Raw genomic sequence first — 21,582 nt, forward strand, 5'->3', positions numbered from 1 at the left:
TAATAAGATCTGAATAGTTTTTGAAAACATGCTCATTTGCTGAATCCTCTGAGGGAGCAAAACTTGAAAGGAACCATGCCATTTGAAATGTGTCAGGCACAAATGACCAATATGTCTGTCTGCCAAAATTATTTGGCTTCATTTGGCTTTCTAAATGGGGTTTTTGCAGTAGTCTTATACATAAGAGATGATTAATAGAATGAGGAAAATGAGGAGCTGAAGAAAAAAATCACAAAATAATTTCCTTCACTTGTGTTATTACAGGGTTGAAAAACTCTTGAGACATCCTACAGCTGTTAGAAACCATTGCAAAGAAAGCTTTTTGCCCTGCAAACAGCTTCATGAAAAGTAAGCATAAAAGACATTGCCATTTTAGCAGCATCTTTTGAACATTAAGTCTCTCTTCTTGTACGTTAAAGCCTCAGAAACACTTTCCCTTGTAGTGTGGGAATTTTCTTTCTTTGAGGTAAGGATGAATCTGTGTTTGATCTATTTTATGTTTAAGGATATTAACATATATTCAGGATAATGAAAACCATTTCAAATGCACAGTGCATCTTTGTTGTGATGAAAGGCTGATATTAGCTTCCTGCTGAGGTCTGCAAAACCAGAGCTCTTGAGTTTAACAGAGCTCAGAGACATGTTTCTGGACTAGCATTGCCTGTTGAGAAGTTCCTTCCTTGCCATGTTGGGTGGCAGTATTTTTTATTATTTCGGGGGGGTTTTTTGTTTGGTTGGGGGGGCAGTTACTTAGACATAATTCCTATTTGTTTTCTTTTGCTACACAGCGACTCAAAATACAATCCTATGATATAAATTGTAAAGCTGTGAGGTCAAGGTCCTGTGCCCTCCTCCTATTTATTTATTTTCAACATATATTAAAGCATTGCCAGAGCTGCTGGAGTTTTTGTGTTTCTTTCTTCCTCTCCTGTACAGTTACCTAAAAAGTTTTGTATTTAGCTCTCGGAATATAACTTAAATTACAGATGTGTTACAGTTCTTAAGTCTAGCTTCAGATGCCTGCCTTCAGGTCCTCATGTATTCAGGTTGGAGAAAATGGAACAGTGAGGAATTGTCCTTTTACATTGCTTTAAAAATTCTTTAATATGTTTCTGTAGAGTATCTGTGTCTCCAACTTAAGAATTGTTAGAATTTTTTTTTTTTTTTTAAGATCTTCATGAGTCTTTTTCTACATGAACCTTCTTTTGGTGATACTGACTTCTAGCGTGGAAAAGTTTCATGGGGGGCTTGCGAGTTTTATTCCTGCGTGAGAGTTCATAGCTTAACGTTGTCATGGAGTGATCGGAAAAACACTAAAGGTGGCAGCGTGAATATACAGGCCTTTCATGCTAGACCTATTAAATGTTTTCTCAGTCATCAGTTTCACAAGAAATAATTGAATTCAAGTAGCTCATTTAGGTACTGAGCATCTCTGAAAGTGCAGGGGGTGGTTGTCTTACGGGACTTGGAAAGCTATCTTAGGAAGCATGTAAGTCATTTGGGGTTTCCAGCATGCTGCGTAGCATGTACCCTCTGCCCTGGCACTCTTCCCTGGACAATTTTCGACGCCAGCCTGTCCTCACTCTGCACTGTGCTAGGAACTAGCTGTGCCAGGGCAGTGAGGAACTTGGATAGGCCAGGGGAGCTGGTGAACTGGGTTGGCCACTGGTGAGAAATGTGTAGGAACGATAAGGTGTGTTTTGGGGAAGACCATCAAGACTGTCAATGGATTGAAAACCAGAGTCAGTGGCATAAATGGCATTGAAGGAATGATTAAATTCTTGGAATTTTTTCCTACCTGTTTCTTTTCTCATTTGATTATTGGTTAGGACTACAGGTCAATTAACAACCCTCCCCTGTGCCTTGCTCTGCTCAGTGCTTCACTGTAAACCATGAAATCAGCAAAGCTGCAGACTCATCTCCTGTGGAAATGGTGAAGGGTTTTAATTAAAATTGTTCAAATTGTTCTGTTACAGACATATTGTGAATTGTTAATATACAACCAGCGTATTGGTATGTTGTTATAATTGTGCTATATAATTACATATTATCTACAATTTATAAATAAAATGATAAAAGTTATTGACACATCAGGGCCTGTAGACTTTCCACAACTAAAACTTACCTTCCAGAGCATTCCTTCTGTCTCAAGAGATCTAACAGTATGATTTCATGCAAATTTGGAAAATGCAGACTCATGAAATACCTTGGTTTTTTGAACAATCATGGCACTACTTAATAGAGCAGAAAATTAGATCTATTAAATTTCTGGTAACTATATAAAACAACATATTTCATTACTGTATGTGTGAAACATTTTCTTACAGGCAATTACAGAACTTAAAGGCATCAACGCAGGAGGAAGAAGCAGGACTTTGCTGTTTTAATAAAATTCTCAACTCTGATACTTAGGAGAAAGCAACATGACCTTGTTGTGCCAGGCTCGTCAGGCTGCATTTCAAACTGGGCTGTGATTATTACATTTGGCTTCGTTCTTATTAGTTCATCTCTTCCATCAAAAGCATTTGTGTATGTCCCTAGTTCTGAGCTAAATTTTAGCCTGTCATCATCGGCAAGCCAACTTCTATTTTGATAAAATTAAAGTAAATGGGCAGCTGTTTTGTGTCCATTTTCGGTGCCTTGCAGCATGCTTGTGAGATGATGCCATACATCTAAATCAGCCCTTTCCCTTAATTTTAAATGTATTTTTAGTATTTAAGGCATTCTGACACTTCTTGCAACTAACTTAATGCAAAATCCTCACGTAACTCAGACAAAAGGATGAGCGAATCTTTTTGCTCTGCAGAATCCAGGGTAGAGCCCAACACAATATAGAAGAAATCTTACAGAAGAAGAGCCTCTGAAACCTAACAGGTTAGCAGCTCGAGGGTACTGTCTATATCTGCACTGTTTCCTTACGAAAAAAGGAAAATAGCTTAATGCCTTTTTCACTGACAATTAAACAGGAATATTTCTGGTAGACTGCAACACTTACCAGCCTATCAAGTCACACTTGCTTGTACCTATGGTGACTATGTAGCTGTAGTAGCTATCCCTCCACCCTTTTTAATTCACAAATTAATTAAAAGGATCTATTCCTTTCAGTTAGGAACAAATCTTCTGTAAAAGACTCTTAGGCAGCGAACGCTTATAATTTATACAAAAACACTCTTTAAAACCACCTGGAATTCTTTTACCTCCTATGCATTGTGTGTGCGTGTGTGTTACAGGAAGGGTTAGGGCTACTGGACAAGAAACCGTGTAAGAAACTTCATAAATGCAGAGTAATAGAGCTGCTGCTTGAAAGAATTGAGTCTAAGTACACCTAATCTTTATGGTGTCATTGCCCTTTAAAAAATACTTGTCAATGACTAATTTTTCTGCCCTTAGCCTTACTTAAGAATTGAAACAAAATGCATCAGAGGAAGATTTCTTAAAATGTTTCTCAGAGATTTCTGAAAAAAAAATCCTTGTTATACCATAGCTATAGAATCTCTTTTTGAGCTGTGGTAAGTGATCTACTTGGAAATGTTTTCCTTATATGATAAGGACCTCTGGTTTCAGTAAAGTCTCAGTAGAATTTTGTTTTTCCTCTCATCTTTCCAACCATTAAATCTTTTTTTCATTAGTTTTTAGAACCAAGTGGAATATATTCTTCTTTTTCTTTGTGGAAGGACTAAAATTTTTTCTTAATGAAATCTTCTCTAACTGTGAATAGAAAAATCTCTTCTAAATGTTCTGGCAAACCAATACATTCACATTCTTTAAGGACAGCAGATGTTGTCTTTAAGAAACGGCATATTATCAAAAATGTTATTTTCAATCAAAGTGTGTTTTTTATAAAAAAATTTCAACCAGCCTAACCGTGCATCACTTCAAGCATATTACTGACTGCAGCTTGAATTTGAGGGGAAAAAAGCATCCCCAAACTTTGAAGCAGCTTATTACATTCTCTCCATATTTTCCAAAGACTGAATACGTTTGACAGCTGTTTATGGTTATCAACTTTATCTAAAATGAACTTTCCTAGGAAAATATTACCAAGGTAAATGCACTGACAAAGGTAGCTAAGGCAAAACTCTGCTTTGGCTATGTTTCTTTAGGGAAACATTTCATAGACAGAAATCATGTTCTCAAGAGTGAGGAAAAATCATTATAAGAGGAATTTCATTATTGCTGAAAAGAATATAATGGGTTTATATATGATGGAGAAAGATGGTATCACTCATTTGAAGCCTCTCTTAATGCACCGGTGACTTCACCATTTCAGCGAAGTGCCAAAAAAGATGCATGTTATGAACCCTGGTGTCTTTATTACTGCAGCATATTATCCTGGCATATTCTTTATTGAATAAGTGCCATTGAGCAGAGCCAACATTTCAGAGTAGAATTCTTCTCTCTCTCAATTTTTTTTTTTTTTTAAACATCTTCCTGCCATTTGGTTCATTCCTCTTCAACTCTTGCTTTGAATTTGCTATTCTTATTCCTCACCTTTTGCTTTCCCATTCCTTTTATAGCCTTGTTAGCATTAGTTAAATGATGTTCATTGCCATTTAAACAACTGGGAAAAATTTAAGACTTGTATCTGATTATCAGATTGTCTTAGAAGTGAGAATTCAGTACCATTCAAGCCTGGTTTTATTACTCTTAGGTAGTTTGGTTTGCTGTTATAGCTAAAAATAAAATGATTTATGAAGATCAATCAGATGTGCATCATTTTCCTAGTTTGCAAGAAGGACTACATATCATATTATGCAAGTCAAAGAAGTGTGAGAATATTAATAACTCTGTCAATCAATGTAATGTTTCTTCATTTTAAGCCAAATTTTACCTCTAATCTTAAAGCAGAATAGTAATCCCCAGTTTTGAAATATTACTACTCACCATTCCATTCCAAAGTGCCTTTCACTGTATTATTCCCATTTATAAATCAGGAAAAACTGAAGCAAAAGGGGAAGCAAAAGTAAAATTAGCTTTCTGAGCCCCATTCAGCTTCCCCCTTGCCGCCATTATATTTCATTTGTGACACAGCTCTTTATTTGAAATTATCTTTATTAACATAATCAGCTACTCTTGGACTTACACCACAATTATGGTCATCTTTTCTCATTCTGCCCTTTATGGTAGCAGAGAAGAGGGATAAGTTGCTTTTTTTGTTCACTACCAGAAATGAGTCTGAGGGCTCATAAATATATACAGAGCGCCTTATTCTCCTCTGAAAGCAAATTTAGCCTGAAATAATTTCAGGAGCCTTTCTGGCCTTGCTCCTGAGTGGTGCAAGGAAGAAAGCTGGTGTCTTGAAGGAGATGAGTAAGCCTCTGTGGAAGCAAGGAGGACATTAACATCTTAACACGAGTCTGCAGTTATGCTGATGGCAACTGTGACACGCGCCAGCTCTGCTGGGTTCGGCAGCAAACAAAAGAAGGGAGCTTTTTTTTCAGATGAAGGTAAATTATACGTCTTTTAGGAACAGCTGAGCCTGGGATGGATTCTTAGCTGGGTTAAGTATCCCAGGCTTCATATGATAATCACCACCCTACAATTTCAGCCCCAAAATACATGCAGTTTCAGGCAGCAGTGCAGTGTGAGGAGAAACTAAGCTGCTCAGAAGTAGGAAGAAGCCTGGCTCGGTACCAGAGTTCAGAATAGGCTACCTCACCCTGCCTCTGGTCCTGCCTTTGTGCATCTGTAATGATTTTTGGTGCCTAGTCTAGCTCAAGTGTATGTGATCAGTACAGGGGACACGATTAGTTGAAATATGTTGCATAAACATGCTCACAGTTTTTCTTTCTATCCATTGAGCACTGTAAAACCAGGAAAGATTTCCATGGAGAGAAATGTGTGACTGTAGTCAGCTTATCGTGATGATCATTTGGAGTGTAGCTTTTTATGGTTTTTTTTTTTTTTTCATAGCTCCATATCTAAAGGAAAGGTAATGCCTTAGACATACCATCTCTGTATTATCCAAGCACTGTTTTCATAGAAGTCCTTCACCTTTGTCCAAACGTAATAGGTTGTCTTCATGATTATCTTGCTTGGTAAGGAAAGCGGAGAGGATAGTTGCACTGTGGGGATATGATTAGTGGAAGTGCTTAGGCTCCTGTGTGCCATTTAATGAGAAAGGGAGTGGCAGGTGCTCCACCTCTCTCAAATCAAGGTCTTTGTACATCACCCCGACATCCACATATTGGGTTCCTCAGACTTGGGTACAGCCTCCAGGCAAAAATAGCATGTCTCTATTGTCCCGTCTGCTCTGAAAGGTTATTTCTAGGATGATTATTATTTATTTCTGTTTTCTTTCCAGCTGTTAATGCCATAGCGTTTCTGCACATCTTGAATCCCAAGGCCCAACTGTTGATTACATGTTCAAGTAAATGTCCCCAGATGTAGTTCTCAAGCATTCACTTCATAAGTAATATTCAAGTGCTATATGAATGCTGATATATTTAAAAAAAAAAAAAAACGAAACCAAAAACTAACAGACTCCCCCGCCCCCAACTGCGGGCCAGATCCTTTCCTGATGTAAAATGATGGCACTCGTTGAACGTAATTCAGAATGCTTTTGCTGGGAGTCAACATGGGGTGACCTTAATAGCTAGAGGTTGGGAGACACAATTACATGGAACCATTTTACACTTTTGTAAAACTGGTTTTAAAACACTCTCCAATTGAATTTGAAGGATGTTTGTGGCACCTCTTTTGAAAGGGTCATTGAGTGCACAAGGATGAAAGTTGTGGGCAATCAAGTTCTGTAATTTATTTCTGCCTACTGAAGAAAAAGGGCATATGTTTCTAAAGAATTTGTTGACTTTTACTCCTCTTGGTTTTTATTTAACGTACAAGCTTTAAATGAATCATTTTGTGGCTTTATGTGTGTTTATTCCAAAACAACATCAGTCTATTTGTCATACAGTAAATTACCAAGAATACCTGCAGGCGCAGAATTTCTGTATGTGAAGGTACGTGGCACTGTTTAGAACCTGAACTTTAGGATTCTAGATCATAAAGTGGTGATTTTATTTTACTGTATTTTGATGACGTATTTATAAAGTAGACATACAGGTGATGGGAAAGAACCTCAGATTCTCTGCAACCTCAGATTGTCTGGCTGAAGATGGGTTTTGAAAAAAAGGCTGGGGATGGGCAGGGAGCAAATGACTTGCCTAGCAAGTTGTTGCCAAGCTGTGACCTACACAGCTGTTTGAGAACTCTTGCCCATGCTGTGATTTCAGAGATGATAAATGTGAAGCAATTAGCACTGATTCATGCTTGTAAGTGCTACTTGAAGGTTCAGTCGAGGAACTGTGCTTTTGTATGATTTTGTGTAAGTGGTGCTTCAGCATATTTAATAAGGTCAGTTATAATACATGTTTGAAAACTGCATAAATGCAATCAGGAAAACATTTCCGATTGCATGAATAATAGTTGTTGCACATGCTTAAAATGCAGTAAATTATAATGTGATATGAATTGAGCTCTAGAGACATTTTTACATTAATAGACTTAAAATCTCATATTTTGACTAAGTGTTCTGATTAAGCAGGCATTTGAAGAGAGTGAGGAGGGAACACCCAGTTGCTGAAGAAAAGGCAGTTACAGATGTCATAGAACCAAATTCGATGTTGTTTGCATTAGCACATATGTTCCAGGCAATCACAGTGTATCAGTGCAGGACCAGGCTTGGAGACCTCATGACAAATCTATGAATGATGTAAAGCTACATCCAGAATTGTGCGTGAAGTCAAAATATGGTGGAAAAAAACTCTGGCCAGCTAAAAGCTGTCATTTGCAAGAATAGTCAATGATACTATCTGCAGTCTGGCAGAAATATCAAAGTGATGTTAGGGAGTTCATGCTTGTTTAGAGTAGCTAAAACATAGTATACTTGACTGTCCTAGCAAAAGCCTAACGCTTGTCTAGAGTATGTCTGTTGATTACCCTGGCGTTTGCTTGAGCTTAATCAGCCGAGTCTTTCATGGAAATTCTAACCTGAGCTGATGACACAGACTAGGATGGATGGGGTTTGTGCAACTAAAGTGTAGGTGGTGCTTAGATAAAGCATAGAATCATAGAATCGTTTAGGTTGGAAAAGACCTTTAAGATCATTCAGTCCAACCATTAACCTACACTACCAAGTCCACACTACACCAATCAAGGGTAGACTAGACTAAACCATGTCCCAGAGTGCCACGTCTGCCCGTTTTTTGAACGCTTCCAGGGATGGTGACTCCACCATCTCTCTGGGGCAGCCTGTTCCAATGCTTGACTATTATGAAGAGGTCTCTCCAGCAGCAAGATGATGGTAGGCAATGTGCTTGTCCCTTATTCTCTGCTCCTTGCAGTGTCAGCAAGGGTAAGAGCACATGTGGGGAACCCTGTATTTCAGGGGCTCAGATCAGCTAAATGTCAGGTGAGAATAGAAACATGGACAGCTGGAATCAGAATAGCTATGAGAGAAGTGAGTGGAAATGTCATGTGCTGGAAGAGAAATGTTAGTTCTAACAAAAACCCAACTGCTCTACTGATTTGTGACTCAATGTAGTAGATCTGCATACCTGAAATAAGAATTGCTAAAGGGGTTCATGGGAACCCAGTCAACTCTGTAGCAGCTGTTTAAGTAGCCAGCACTAACAGTTGTTAGGAATCCTGCAAAGCCTTTGTGCAGATGGTTGTAATATTATCTGCTGATTCTTGTCCTGTTTGTACCAGTTGAAATTGTGCAAGCACCTGTCCATTACGCTAATGAGAGTTCTGTGTGTTATTTTTTCTTGTGTATCCAGGAGACCTCTTTTGAGGTTTTGTTTGAAACAATGTGAATGTGAGAGTATTTTCTTGAAGATGCACCTGCAGTTACATGCTTTGCTTTATTCCGATACAGGTACTTCAGGCTTATTAGATGGTTGGCCAACCAACACATGGTGACTGTCATAAGTCATAGTAGAATAGGGCTGGCAAGACCTTAAAGTTATTTGGCCCATCCTTTTGCTCCAATACCTGTGCTTTTCCTGAGAAGTATTTATCAAGCCTGTTCCCACACTGAAAATTCCTACTGTATCTTGCTCCACAACTTACACACGTGCTTCGCTCTTCTTGATTTAAATAAGGTTTTCTAGTGTCTAGTCAGAATGTTTCTGCTGGAATTTGAGGTGATCATTTCTTGTCCTATTTATATGAATATAAAGAATAGATTCTTCTCCTCTCTGCATTAATCTTTTGGGGACTGTTTCTTGCCTTACCTACAGACTGCAAGCGTTGTGGGTTACTTGAGGGGGCACAGTATCCATTTTTCTCCATTTCCAAAGTCAGTATGAGTTTCCTTCACTGCTGTTCATTCACTGACTGTTTCCATGATCCTGTCACATTCCCCAGCTTTCACTCCTGGAAAAATTCCAAAGGCCCATTGAAGAATTCAGTGTCCATGAACAAGTTAGTATGGTTTCTGGTTCACTTAAATTTCCTTCCACTTTCAACTGCTTAATTTCCTGTTAGTTGTATTCCCCATGTCCTTTTGATATGCATGTTAAATGTGACATTTATGTACATGAAAGCTGTTTCTTTATGTTTTGCTGCATGTTAAAAAAGTACTGAAGTTTCTTGAGTCTCATTAAGTTTTGGGAAAAAAAGTGGAGGCTGTAGGACTTGAAGGATCAGTGTGTTAGGTGAGAAGAATGTAGGGATGAAGATGATGAATGTAACATCTTCATCAATGACATAGACAGTGGGATCAAGTGCACCCTCAGCAAGTTTGCAGATGACACCAATCTGAGTGGTGCTGTTGACACACCAGGAGGACGAGATGTCATCCAGAGGGACCTGGACAAGCTGGAGAGGTGGGCCTGTGTGAACCTCATGAGGTTCAACAAGGCCAAGTGCAAGGTCCTGCACCTGGGATGGGGCAACCCCCGATATCAGTACAGGTTGGGGGATGAAGAGATTGAGAGCAGCCCTGCGGAGAAGGACTTGGGGGTACTGGTGGATGACAAGCTGGACATGAGCCGGCAATGTGCGCATGCAGCCCAGAAAGCCAACCAAATCCTGGGCTGCATCCAAAGAAGCGTGGCCAGCAGGTCGAGGGAGGTGATTCTGCCCCTCTACTCTGCTCTGGTGAGACCTCATCTGGAGCCCTGCGCCCAGCTCTGGGGCCCTCAGCACAAGAAGGACACGGACCTGCTGGAGCGGGTCCAGAACAGGGCTACCAAAATGATCCGAGGGCTGGAGCACCTCTCCTATGAGGCCAGGCTGAAAGAGTTGGGATTGTTCAGCCTAGAGAAGAAAAGGCTGCGAGGAGACCTTATTGTGACCTTCCAATACTTAAAGGGGGCCTACAGGAAAGATGGGGAGAATCTTTTTAATAAGGCTTGTTGTGACAGGACAAGGAATAATGGATTTAAAGTAAAGAAGAATAGATTTAGACTAGACATTGGAAAGAAGTTTTTTACACTGAGGGTGGTCAAGCACTGGCACAGGTTGCCCAGAGAGGCGGTGGAGGCCCCATCCCTGGCAACATTCAAGGTCAGGTTGGACGGGGCTCTGAGCAACCTGATCTAGTTAAAGCTGTCCCTGCTCACTGCAGGGGGGTTGGGCTAGATGACCTCTAAAGGTCCCTTCCAACCCAAAGCATCCTATGATTCTATGAGAGCTTAAGGAACTCTGGAGAGCAACTGGCTTTGTGTTTAGCCTCTAAAGAGAGGAAAATTGCATTGACTGAGACTGAAACTCCCTTGGGTTTGTCATTCAGTTCCAACTTTCTACTCCCTGGGCCAATGAACAGATGCAGAAGAACTAATTAAAAAAAAAAAATCAGGTTAAAGAGAGACTCTGTAGCTGCTAACACAGCTGCAGTTACATCCTTTCCTTGCAGCATAGATTGCTCTCAAGCAAAATCATTCACTAAAGCAATTGAAAAGACAAAAGCTTCTACTTTTAATCATTTCCTGCTGAAGGGATTGACCTTTGGCTGTGCTGAGGCAGGAGGGGTGCAAAGAAAAATGCAGATTGGAAATTCATTTGCCTTCATTTTTAGGCTTGTTTCCTTCCTCACTGCGGGCTGTAGCTGCCAATGGGTTTCTCAGAGCCACTCAGATGGTCTTGGGCTCTTCATGATCAACATATGTTTCAGGTGGTACCAGCAATTCTCCAGGTGCTGGGTTCTCTTACTAAAGGCCTCCTCTGCCCTCTGTTATCAGAACTGTATCTTCCCTGCATGCTCTGTAAAGAATGAGGAGATCTGAGTTAATTTCTGGCTGTTTAAATTTATCCAGTTAGGACTCTGACCCACTTTCTACCCTTTGCTGAGTTCAAAATATCCATTGACTTAAAAAAAAACCCCAAAACCAAACAACAAACCCCACCCCACCCCAAAAAAACCTGGAAATTGTACACGTATATCTAAAGGCAGAAATATAGCTTTGTATATATATTTTCTCTATTCTTACATTAAATTGCGTGACTACAAATCCTTGTTTGCTTAGTCTGCTGTATTTTCCCATGCCATGGTATGATGGCAAAGCAAAATGCTTCTGTGTAAACAGAAACAAGTTCATTAAAATGGAAACCTTTAAGTTGGAATGAGTTTAAAGTCAGGCTTCTAAATGCTGCAGTGCGTGTTTAGTACACCAATTCCCAGTGGTATGTGCAGCATACTTCATTCAGGTGGATGGCTTAAATTTTATTAGGTCTGGCAGTTCTTTATTTCACTGCTGATTAGATGACCTATGAGCAGTGTAGCATGTCACCCTTGCGTTGGAGAAGAATTGGCACTGCCTGTGGAGTTGGATTCAATTGTTGGGACGTATGAATGTCTGCTTCCAAATGCTTGACAGAGATTAATAAAGTGCAGAGTTTCTTAAAGAGAATCAATGACAAAATGGCAGATGCTGTTTTCTTTATCTTTGTTCTTGAGGGGTGGGGAGGGGAAGTTGCATTTTCAAAGCAGCAAATATTATAAAGAATGGTAGGCAGCTAAAAGGGATTGTGAAGATTGGGTGCATCTTGAGCTATCCTGTGTGGTGGGTTACTGCTTAGATTGAGGCTTGGAGCCCTTGGCCCAGTCCTGCCCTTGGTGACATAATGCACGATTCCCCTTAACACTGAGAGCTTCATGAACTTGAAGGGAAGATGGGTTCGCAAGTCTAATACTTTATTTCTGCTTGTAAAACATTTTAACTACCCATGGGCACCATTCTATTTGGGTTTTTCTGTTGATGTAGTCCCTTGAAGTGGTGATTTTAAGGGATCTATTTTATGGCAGGGAAGAATTAATGTAGTAAAGCTTCATGATCTTCTCTGGGATGTCCGTGACCCAGCTCATGCACATTTCTGGGGAATGTCCATTTGCCGTAGATGTTAGCTACTAGCTATGTATGAATATTTCAGGAAGAAACAGGTCCCCAATCTCGATTTTTAAAATATTGTTGAGATTTCTCTTTATTGGAAGAAATTGTTGCACTTTTTCTGCTATTAATATTAGTTTGTTGAAATAAAACTTAGAATTTTAACTAGATGTGTCATACTACTAACACACTGCTACATATAATTTACATTTAGTGAAGGATAGGGAAGTGTTTGGGGTTTTTTTCCCATTAACACTTCAATGCAAGTTTGGGTGTGATGTTGCTCTTGGGAAAATCTGTTCTTGATTGTGTTCTTGAAATGTGTCCTCAGATTGAAAACTGTATGAGGAGGGAATGAGAGGCCCAGCATTTTCAAAATAGTTCCCCCCAGCCCCCGTGAAAACCCTACTTGCTTTTCAAATCCTGTTCCAGCTGTTTTATACTTTTAGACCTACAAGACAGTCATGCTCTTCAGTGCTTTTATAGAAAAAAAAAAAAAAAATCCCACCATTACCAAAAAATAGAAGCTATTGATATGTCAAAAAGTGTTAATGTAATCCACCTACATACACTTAATTTGGTCTGTTTAATTTTTCTCGCTTTTCTTCTACTCCCCCAACGTTTCTGAAGAGTTACAGGGTGTGTGGTCTCGTATATATTCCTTTGCAACTCAAGTCCTGATGTGGCTGAGAAAAAAAGAGTATGGAAAGCCCATCTTTCTCAAATGGACCTAGTGTGCCATTTTCCTATAGAGTTGTATGCTCCCCCAATAATAAAAATGTTCATTTTAAATGCAATTTCCCCAACAAGTATTTCTCGTATATAACTTACACTGAAGAATCCCTAGTGAGTTAAGTTTCAGTAACCTTTCTTTGACACCAACTGGCTTATGAGAGAATTTTTTTCAGACTTCAGTTCCAGAAAGGATACCTGAAAAAGCAGTCCTGTATTTTCCTGTACTATGGGCTTTGTGGTCATTTAGTTCTTCCTATGGTATCACTGAGTGCCTATTAAATTGGAATTCAAGGTAGCTAGATATGAGGCAGGACATACAGGAAAAATCTGGTTTAAGTGCATAATCTACCCTAGCAAAGTTTCTTGAAAAAGATCAGCAAAAGCGTATCACATTCTGGTTGGTGGGTATATAGAGAAAGCAAATGGAAGGAAACCCTTTTCATCACTTGCAGATAAATTTAGCTGTGACATAAAAATACACTGTAGGGGGGAAAAAAGAGAATGTGTCTTGAGAAGTTGAAAGACTATTAGGGAAAAGTCATTCTAATCCAAAGAACACAGTTTGTACAAGGGAAAGACAGTTTTGCCAGAGTTTCACCCACTAGATTACATATTTAATTTCTTTTATCTGTATGGCATGTACAAGTGTATTAAATGAAACTTACTTTATTATGGATTTTAGCTGTTGGGTAAAAAAAAAAAGGATTATTTTTCATTTGGGTCAACATACAAAATTATTTCTGATTTTGCTAACAGCTGAAATCTCTTCTGTAAAAATTTTGCCATCAAAATTTGCTGCATATGTAAATAGAAAAGGTTTATATGGAAGAATGAATCCAAGTGATTAAATAACAAATTGTGTTGCTGCTTTCTAATAATGGAATAAGTGAAGGGCTTCAGAAAATGAGGGGAAAAAATCAGGAGTTAACTCTTGTCTATGAGTAGCTGCCTTTCTAACCTTTAAGTAGTTTTTTACATTTCCCTCTTGAAAACCACAAGTTAATTGAAATCAGAAGCTTTTTGCAGGAAGGTATCTGTTTCCACAGAGCTGTTATCAGAGCAGGATGGGATTTCATATCCAAACTGTATCAAGGTAGACAGATGAGAGCAGGTTGGTAATTAAGGTAGCAGCTTGGATATAGCACATCTACCTGAAGTCCTTGCTCCGACTCATTAGGGTGAAGGATTTGTGCAGTTTCACAAGTATCTTTTCAGTGGAGGTACTACTCTAGGCAGATCCGTGTTTCTTTGCATACATAAACCTGCCTCTCTGCAGCACACTAAGCTGTGATGGTCCATTCAAGATGGTTGTGTTTGCCACACAGTTCTATTTGGTTTGTGTTGTGATTTAGCCCCAGCCAGCAACTCAGCACCACGCAGCCGCTCGCTCACTCCCCCTACCCCAATGGGATGGGGGAGAGAATTGGAGGAGTAAGAGTGAGAAACACTCCTGGGTTGAGATAAGAACAGTTTAATAATTGAAATAAAGTAAAATGGTAATGATAATAATAACAATATAGAATCATAGAATCGTTTAGGTTGGAAAAGACCTTTAAGATCATCCAGTCCAACCATTAACCTACACTACCAAATCCACACTAAACCAATCAAGGGTAGACTAGACTAAACCATGTCCCAAAGTGCCACATCTACCCATTTTTTGAACGCTTCCAGGGATGGTGACTCCACCACCTCTCTGGGCAGCCTGTTCCAATGCTTGACTACCCTTTCCATGAAGAAATTTTTCCTAATATCCAACCTAAACCTCCCCTGGCGCAGCTTGAGCCCATTTCCTCTCCTCCTATCGCTAACTATGTGGGAGAAGAGCCCAACACCCACCTCACTACACCCTCCTTTCAGGTAGTTGTAGAGAGCGATAAGGTCTCCCCTCAGCCTCCTCTTCTCCAGGCTAAACACCCCCAGCTCCCTCAGCTGCTCCCCATCAGCCCTGTGCTCCAAACCCTGCCCCAGCTTCCTTGCCCTTCTCTGGACACGCTCCAGCACCTCAATGTCTTTCTTGTAGTGAGGGGCCCAAAACTGGACACAGTATAATAATAATATACAAAGCAAGTGCTGCACAATGCAATTGCTCACCACCCACCGACCGATATCCAGCCCGTCCCCAAGCAGCGATTGCTGCTCCCTGGCCAACCCCCCCCCAGCTTCTATACTGAGCATGACGCCATATGGTATGGAATAGCCCTCTGGGCAGTTTGGATCAACTATTCTGGCTGTGCCCCCTCCCAGTTTCTTGTGCACCTGGCAGAGCATGGGAAGCTGAAAAGTCCTTGACTGGCATAAGCAGTACTTAGCAACAACTAAACCATCAGTGTGTTATCAACATTCTTCTCCTCCTAAATCCAAACCACAGCACTATGCCTGCTACTAGGAAGAAAATTAACTCTATCCCAGCCAAAACCAGGACAGTTTGGAGAAAGAACAAGTAGGGCTGGAGGAGTAGGGCTGCCTAAGCAAGCTTGGCCATATAAAGAAATGTTTTTGAAGTTGGGCCTTAAGTTCCTAACATATTTCTTCTTGTAAGGAACTGAACCCAACACTGGTGCCCTGTGCAGTAACAAATAGCTTCATAATCTTGGTCCCCTTTGTTTCTGAGCTTCTCAAGGGACAGTGGCTATCAGAGATGAATTGGCGAATTTTCATCAGTGTCAAAATACATTCTTTTTCTATCAATGTGAATTTTAATATGAATGTAGAAATCTTTTCTATAAATGTGTTTTTCTGGGTTTTTTTTAATTATTTTTTCTTTTTGTCAAAGTACACCTTTAAGAATAAAACCAGCTTTGAAAGTTCTCAAGGGCTGTCACAAGGTTTTGTAGTTTATAACTGTTCTTGCTTTTCATAAAAGTCTTAAGTCCCTCCTCTTAGGACTTGCTGCAGTTTTCCCAGATCCTTTATGAAGCTTATGGAGGCCAAGGGATGAGTGATCTCATGAGAAGGTCATCCATCAGCTTATTCCTCACTCTGTAATTAAGCTAAGAGCACAGTGGGAGGCTCATCTTCATACACTGTCCTTCCTGCAAGAAGAGAGGTTATAAAATAGTGAAGCAAAGTTTCTTTCTTGCATAATCAAATCTCTGAGACTAGGCTTATGTACGTGCAACTTGTAACCAGGACAGAGAACAGAGCTCTAAACTGGCAGTAATGTTGTTTCTTCTCATCCTTGTAATAGGAGCCTAGATGTTACATGACAAATACATTAGGAAGACATCATTTGGCAGATGGATAAATTTCATTGAAGTATTTTATTCAGCATTTTGCCATCTCTCATTAGAAAAATCTATTAAATTAGGTTGGGCAAGACACAGGTTTCTCGAAAGTGGAATGGAGGAGGTGACGTGGGGAGCTTCAGAGAGTGGGACTAAACCCAGATTACTTTAGTAAAAGACCAACAAATAGGTGAAGAGCATATTAATGAGGTGTACAGACAACACTGAGCAGGAGAAACTGCATATACAACTAAAGCTTGTGAAGATAATGAACAGGGACCGAGAAGGTAAAAACCATACAGAAAATAACAAATGGAGAGGCACCTGTGATACATCCAACCAACACATATGGAAAAAACAATCCAAAAAATACAGTCATATTATTAGGTAAGACACGGTGGCAAGCAAGTGAAGTAGAAGAAATGCAGAACAACGGATTTAGAATTTCAAGGTTAGATATATCTCCATAATTGCAGTGTAGATGGGACTGCTCTGACTAACATGGTTTCTGGTTTACCCATCTTCTGTAGTGAATTAAGTTCTGCTGCTTAAACATTTTCATGTCTAAGGGCATATTAAATGGTCCTTCCTTGAATTGCGTGCACTGAACCACACAGTGCATTGCCCTTCAGGATTTTCAGAGTAATCAGAATCAAATCCTTATGACCAGAAACTAATGATGACAAGTTTCTGAAGAGGTAAAAAAGCAGATACTGCTGGAGTGTTAACCACATGACTTTGTGAAGACAAGAGAAATTCTTTTTTTCTCCCAACAGATAAGTCTTACGCTTTCTTGTGCATATACTGTATTCCCAGCAAACAGTGTTAGTTTTTCCTCAAGATAGGATGTTCTGGCCATTCCTAAACTCTCATAGTACACATGACCCAGTGCTGTCCTTTGAAACACTGCTGACTTGGAATGCATCTGCCCGCTTCTTCCATGATGGATTGTCCAGTCAATGGGTCAGAACAGTTCTCGGCATCTCTGCGCTGGCTGGTCATTAGTGTTCAGGAGTAGCGTGGTTTTAATTTGTAAAGACTTAGCTGTCTTGGAACATACCTCTTTAAAAAACTGTCTTGCTTTGTCTATGCTGCTGTGATCTGAGAGAGGGCTGGTATAAATAGCCTTGTTCACTTAACCCCCACTTTTTTTGGTTTTGTTTACACTTTTTGCTGTATTTCTGCAGTTCTTACATACCTTAATTTGCAAGAAGCTGCATTTGTTAACTTAAGGTCCTTCATATTTTAGCTTTATCCTCAGGGTTTTGAACAGAAGGTGTGTTCACCATGTTGAGCGTTTCATACTGAGTTTGTGCTGTGTAGTAATACTACTGCTTACGTTAAATGGGATGCTTGCCAGGCTGATACATCTCATTATGCACTGTGTGTTCTGCTGGCTCCTGTTCTCTGTGTTTCAACTACGTAGCTGTGTCTGGGGTCCCTGACCCTCACCTTCCTCATGCTGCAGAGGTGTACGGGAGCCTCACTCTATCTTGCTGTGTCTACATTCTGAAATATAGTTGTCTGATGTTTGGCTCTTTTATGCTTTGAAGAGATGGAAAACTACCGCTAACAATTACCTTTCCTTGTTAAGATTTAGGGATACTAAGCTGTGGAGGATCTTTGTACAAGGTTATTCTTTGTGAGGTTATAACACACTTTAATAGGTTGCAATTGTTTTAACCAGGGGCTGTAAATATTAGAGAGAATTACATACGCTGTAACTTTTGCAGGTTGTTAAGTAAAATTATAGGAGGAAGAGAGCATAGGAGAATGCTTTCATGTGAGATGCATATTCTGGGTAGACAGCCTAATGGGGGGACAGGACTAGGATATGTGGGTTGTTTTCTCAGTTGTGTAGTCGGCCTGCTGGGTAACCTTGTGAAATACATTCCCAGCTTTGTTCCTCAGTTTCCTTATCTGTCTAGCTATAACCACTTCATTTGCCCTCCAGTTCCTGTATAGGATTGGGATGCATCGTGCTGCTGCAGCTACAGTCACCTGAGTTTTGCTGGGTTCTTGACATACTGTCTTCTGTTAGCATTTTGTATGCCTAGCAGTTGTTGGTGAGGACAAAGTATCTAGAAGTCAGATATTTATGTTTTTTTAAGACAAATGATGCTAGATGTGTCCCAATTTGCAAATTGTCTAGAGAACAGTCACTGCTTATTTTTAGCAAAGGCCTAGATCGGATACTTAAGTGCCAAAATACATGGACAAACAGCTGTCAGGATTTCAAAACTCACCTTATATTTCAAAACTATCCCAGAAGCTTTCTGCGTCTGTCTCCAGTTCCCTTCCCATTTATTAACTCAAGTTCATGAATTCAATTTTATTTAAGAAATTGATGCAAATTTGGCAGTGATGCGCTCTTTTTGAATTGTACTACATAAAATATATGCATCTCTTAGCACCTAAAATTCACTTTAAAAATCTGGCCCAATGAAAACAGTTTTCCGATGCAATAGTTCTGTATATCCAAGTGTTTTAGAAGTTTGAAAACAAGCATTTGACAAACAAAATAGTCAGCATATCTGCTTCAATTACATGTGAACTAGGAAGCCTTTTTGCTGTTACAGGATGTTATACAAGCATGAAATGATTATTGATTGCCTGTACTGATTTTAGCTGTTACCCGTCACTGTATTGAAATGGGATGGAAGTGAAAAGAGCTAGAACTGATATTATGATACCAGATTACTTTGCTCTTTATCTATTTTAGAATTCATCAATCTTAATTACTGGGGGGAAGATTTTTAAGTCTCATTCTTATTGAAAGCCATTCTGTCCTCCAGTCTTTCTGAAAAAAACTGTTGGGATTAAGTCTCCTCCTACCTGTAGTTATGAGAGATTTTTACTTTCTTTGACTTAAGACCAAACAGAAGGATGCAGGGCTATCCCAGACCCTTACCTGGATGTCTGGATAAAGAGCAAAGATAAGCATGTCCACAGTTATTTCTGTGCCCTGGGAGAGACTTCTCCCTCTTGCCACAGCTTTTGCTCCTGTCTAGAAACTACTGCTGTTTTCCTGATTTGTTCCTTAAATGTTAAAGGGTGTGGAACAGGAGTTAACGTAACAGTTTTTTCATCTGTCTGTTTTCTTCTTACATGCACTTTCCCAAGTAGAACCAAGCGCTGTGTCTCTCTCATAGTTGGGGTTGATTCTTGTTCTAGTACTGAATGTCTCTAGACCTTGTGCCTAATTGAGAGGGACTAAGTTGTATGTTCAGGAAACGTGCTCCTTTGATAGATTCTCAACAGCTATGTTTGATCTTGCGTGCTGTTCTTGGTTCTTCTCATGGCAGAAATTCAGTAAGTGAATTATCAGCACAAAATCCTACTCGAGAATAAATAAGACTAAGAGAAAAGATAGCTTTCATTTCTCCCACCCACACTTCCCCTTTTGGGGAGAGGGGGGCAAAGTGGGAAGGAAATTAGGGGCAAGAAATTGAAGGGACAGAACAGACAACAAAGCACTCTGAGGCCATAAAAAGGAACAAAAAAAACCCTATATAAAAATACATATTTAGCATATTTCTTCTGAAATACTTTACTGAAAAAATGTTGAAGAAGTAGATAATAGATAGCTTCCAGAACCCATTAGGTCTTCTTTCCTATTATTTGCCTACCCTTTTCTTTGCCTTTTTCTTTGGAAAAAAACAGGTCCTGTATATAAATATCTGGAACACTTTTTGTAACAAGAGTGGACAGGCTGATGGAAGACGCATTCCTCAGGGAATATCTGAATAGTTTTCCCTTGCAGCTGTTAGCAGTATTTGTCACTCAGATGATAAAGCTGTTCACTGGCAGTTGATCAAGCATACTTGACACCATTTTAATAAACACTGCATATTTCCCTACGTTGAAGTGGACTGCTTTTATCTGATGGAGAGGTATTTGTTCCAGAGACAGGAAGGGCACCTGACAGTGGTGCCAATGTGCCACTTAGAGTAATACAGTGATGGACTACCAAGCTAGTCTGACTCGCTTTGAAGAAGCCAAAGCACTTATTTCTCAAAGGGCTGGCTGCTTTTTCATATTGATGAGGTATAAACAAAGTACAAATGCAATAAATTGAAGAAATTAGTATACTAGTATTTTCGTTAAATTTCTCACAGGATTTTGAAAAAAATGATGGCAAAAGAAACTATGAAAATTGGCACGGCTTTTTTGCCAAGGGGAATGTTAATAAGTGAATAACATTGAAATCAAGTTTTCATCTTTAAACCTAACCTCCAGGAATGGCATGTCCTTTATTTTGTGTATTATACTTACTATGAGGCCTCATTAATATACATAAAACCATATGATTCTGTATCAATAAAAACTGTTGAAATTCACATAAGGAAAAATCTTATTGCTATGCTAAGTATTTGCATGAATGGTAATTTATTTGACTTTTGCTACTAGGGCTAATAATGTGCTGGGGTTATAGAAACACAAGCTATGGTAAAATAAGACATGCCTGTTTATCTTTTATGCAGATAGTGTGCCCTAGACCCACCTGTGGCCAGCTCTGCAACAGAAGCCAGATAGCTGAATCCGATGTTGCTTTTGGGTATGCAGTAGGAATCCACAAATAGCCTGGCTATCCATTATTCATCTAGAGCTGATACCTACCTTAAGTGCTAACATTTGCTTCAGATTGTTAGAGTGTGCCCGTGGTGGAAATGCTATTTCCACTTGGGTGTTAACAGATTGGTAATTCACACCAGTGGAACTGAGGCCATGGTTACCTTTTTGGTTTATTCTTAAAAAAACAAAAACAAAAAAATCTCTCCTTGGTGCTGAAAGGATTTGTTCCAGCCCTGTGCTGCTCCAGCTTTTGTGTGGCCATGTAGGAAGTCGGATCTGAGAACTGCTCTGTCTGAGAACCAGGCTGAATGTAAGAGGGATGAGTTTTCAGGCTGATACAGATATAAAAGTCCCTGTTTTCTACGTCTGTGGCAACAGAGATTCGTGTCAAATTACAGTGACTAAGTAAACATAGCTTGAGCAAGGAATTTAGCCTAAGCTGTGGTATTTACTTGGCATAAGAAAATAGCTGATGTCCTGATGACATAAGCAGGGCAAAGCCAGAATTCTGATCTCTATTATACCCGTGTAATAATGCACACCATTAAATCTGATGGCTTTACTTGGGATTTAGTGTAGAATCAGATTCTAAATCTTCTAAAGAAGTGCAAATAGACGCGATGTTTTATCTAGCATCTACAGAGCTAAAATTGTTCTAGAGAACTTGGAGACCCACAGTGAAGTACAGTTGAGAAGAAATAACTAGATGATGG

The 21,582-nt window shown here is 39.6% G+C and overlaps 1 protein-coding gene across 1 annotated transcript in view; it reads left to right on the plus strand.

Moving 5' to 3' along the window:
• The window catches only part of SPOCK1 (SPARC (osteonectin), cwcv and kazal like domains proteoglycan 1), a 329,292-nt gene that overhangs the window by 52,746 nt on the left and 254,964 nt on the right, over positions 1–21,582 (plus strand). The window lies entirely within an intron of this gene.

Source organism: Pelecanus crispus, chromosome 8, assembly GCF_030463565.1.
Source record: "Pelecanus crispus isolate bPelCri1 chromosome 8, bPelCri1.pri, whole genome shotgun sequence".
NCBI lineage: Eukaryota > Metazoa > Chordata > Aves > Pelecaniformes > Pelecanidae > Pelecanus > Pelecanus crispus.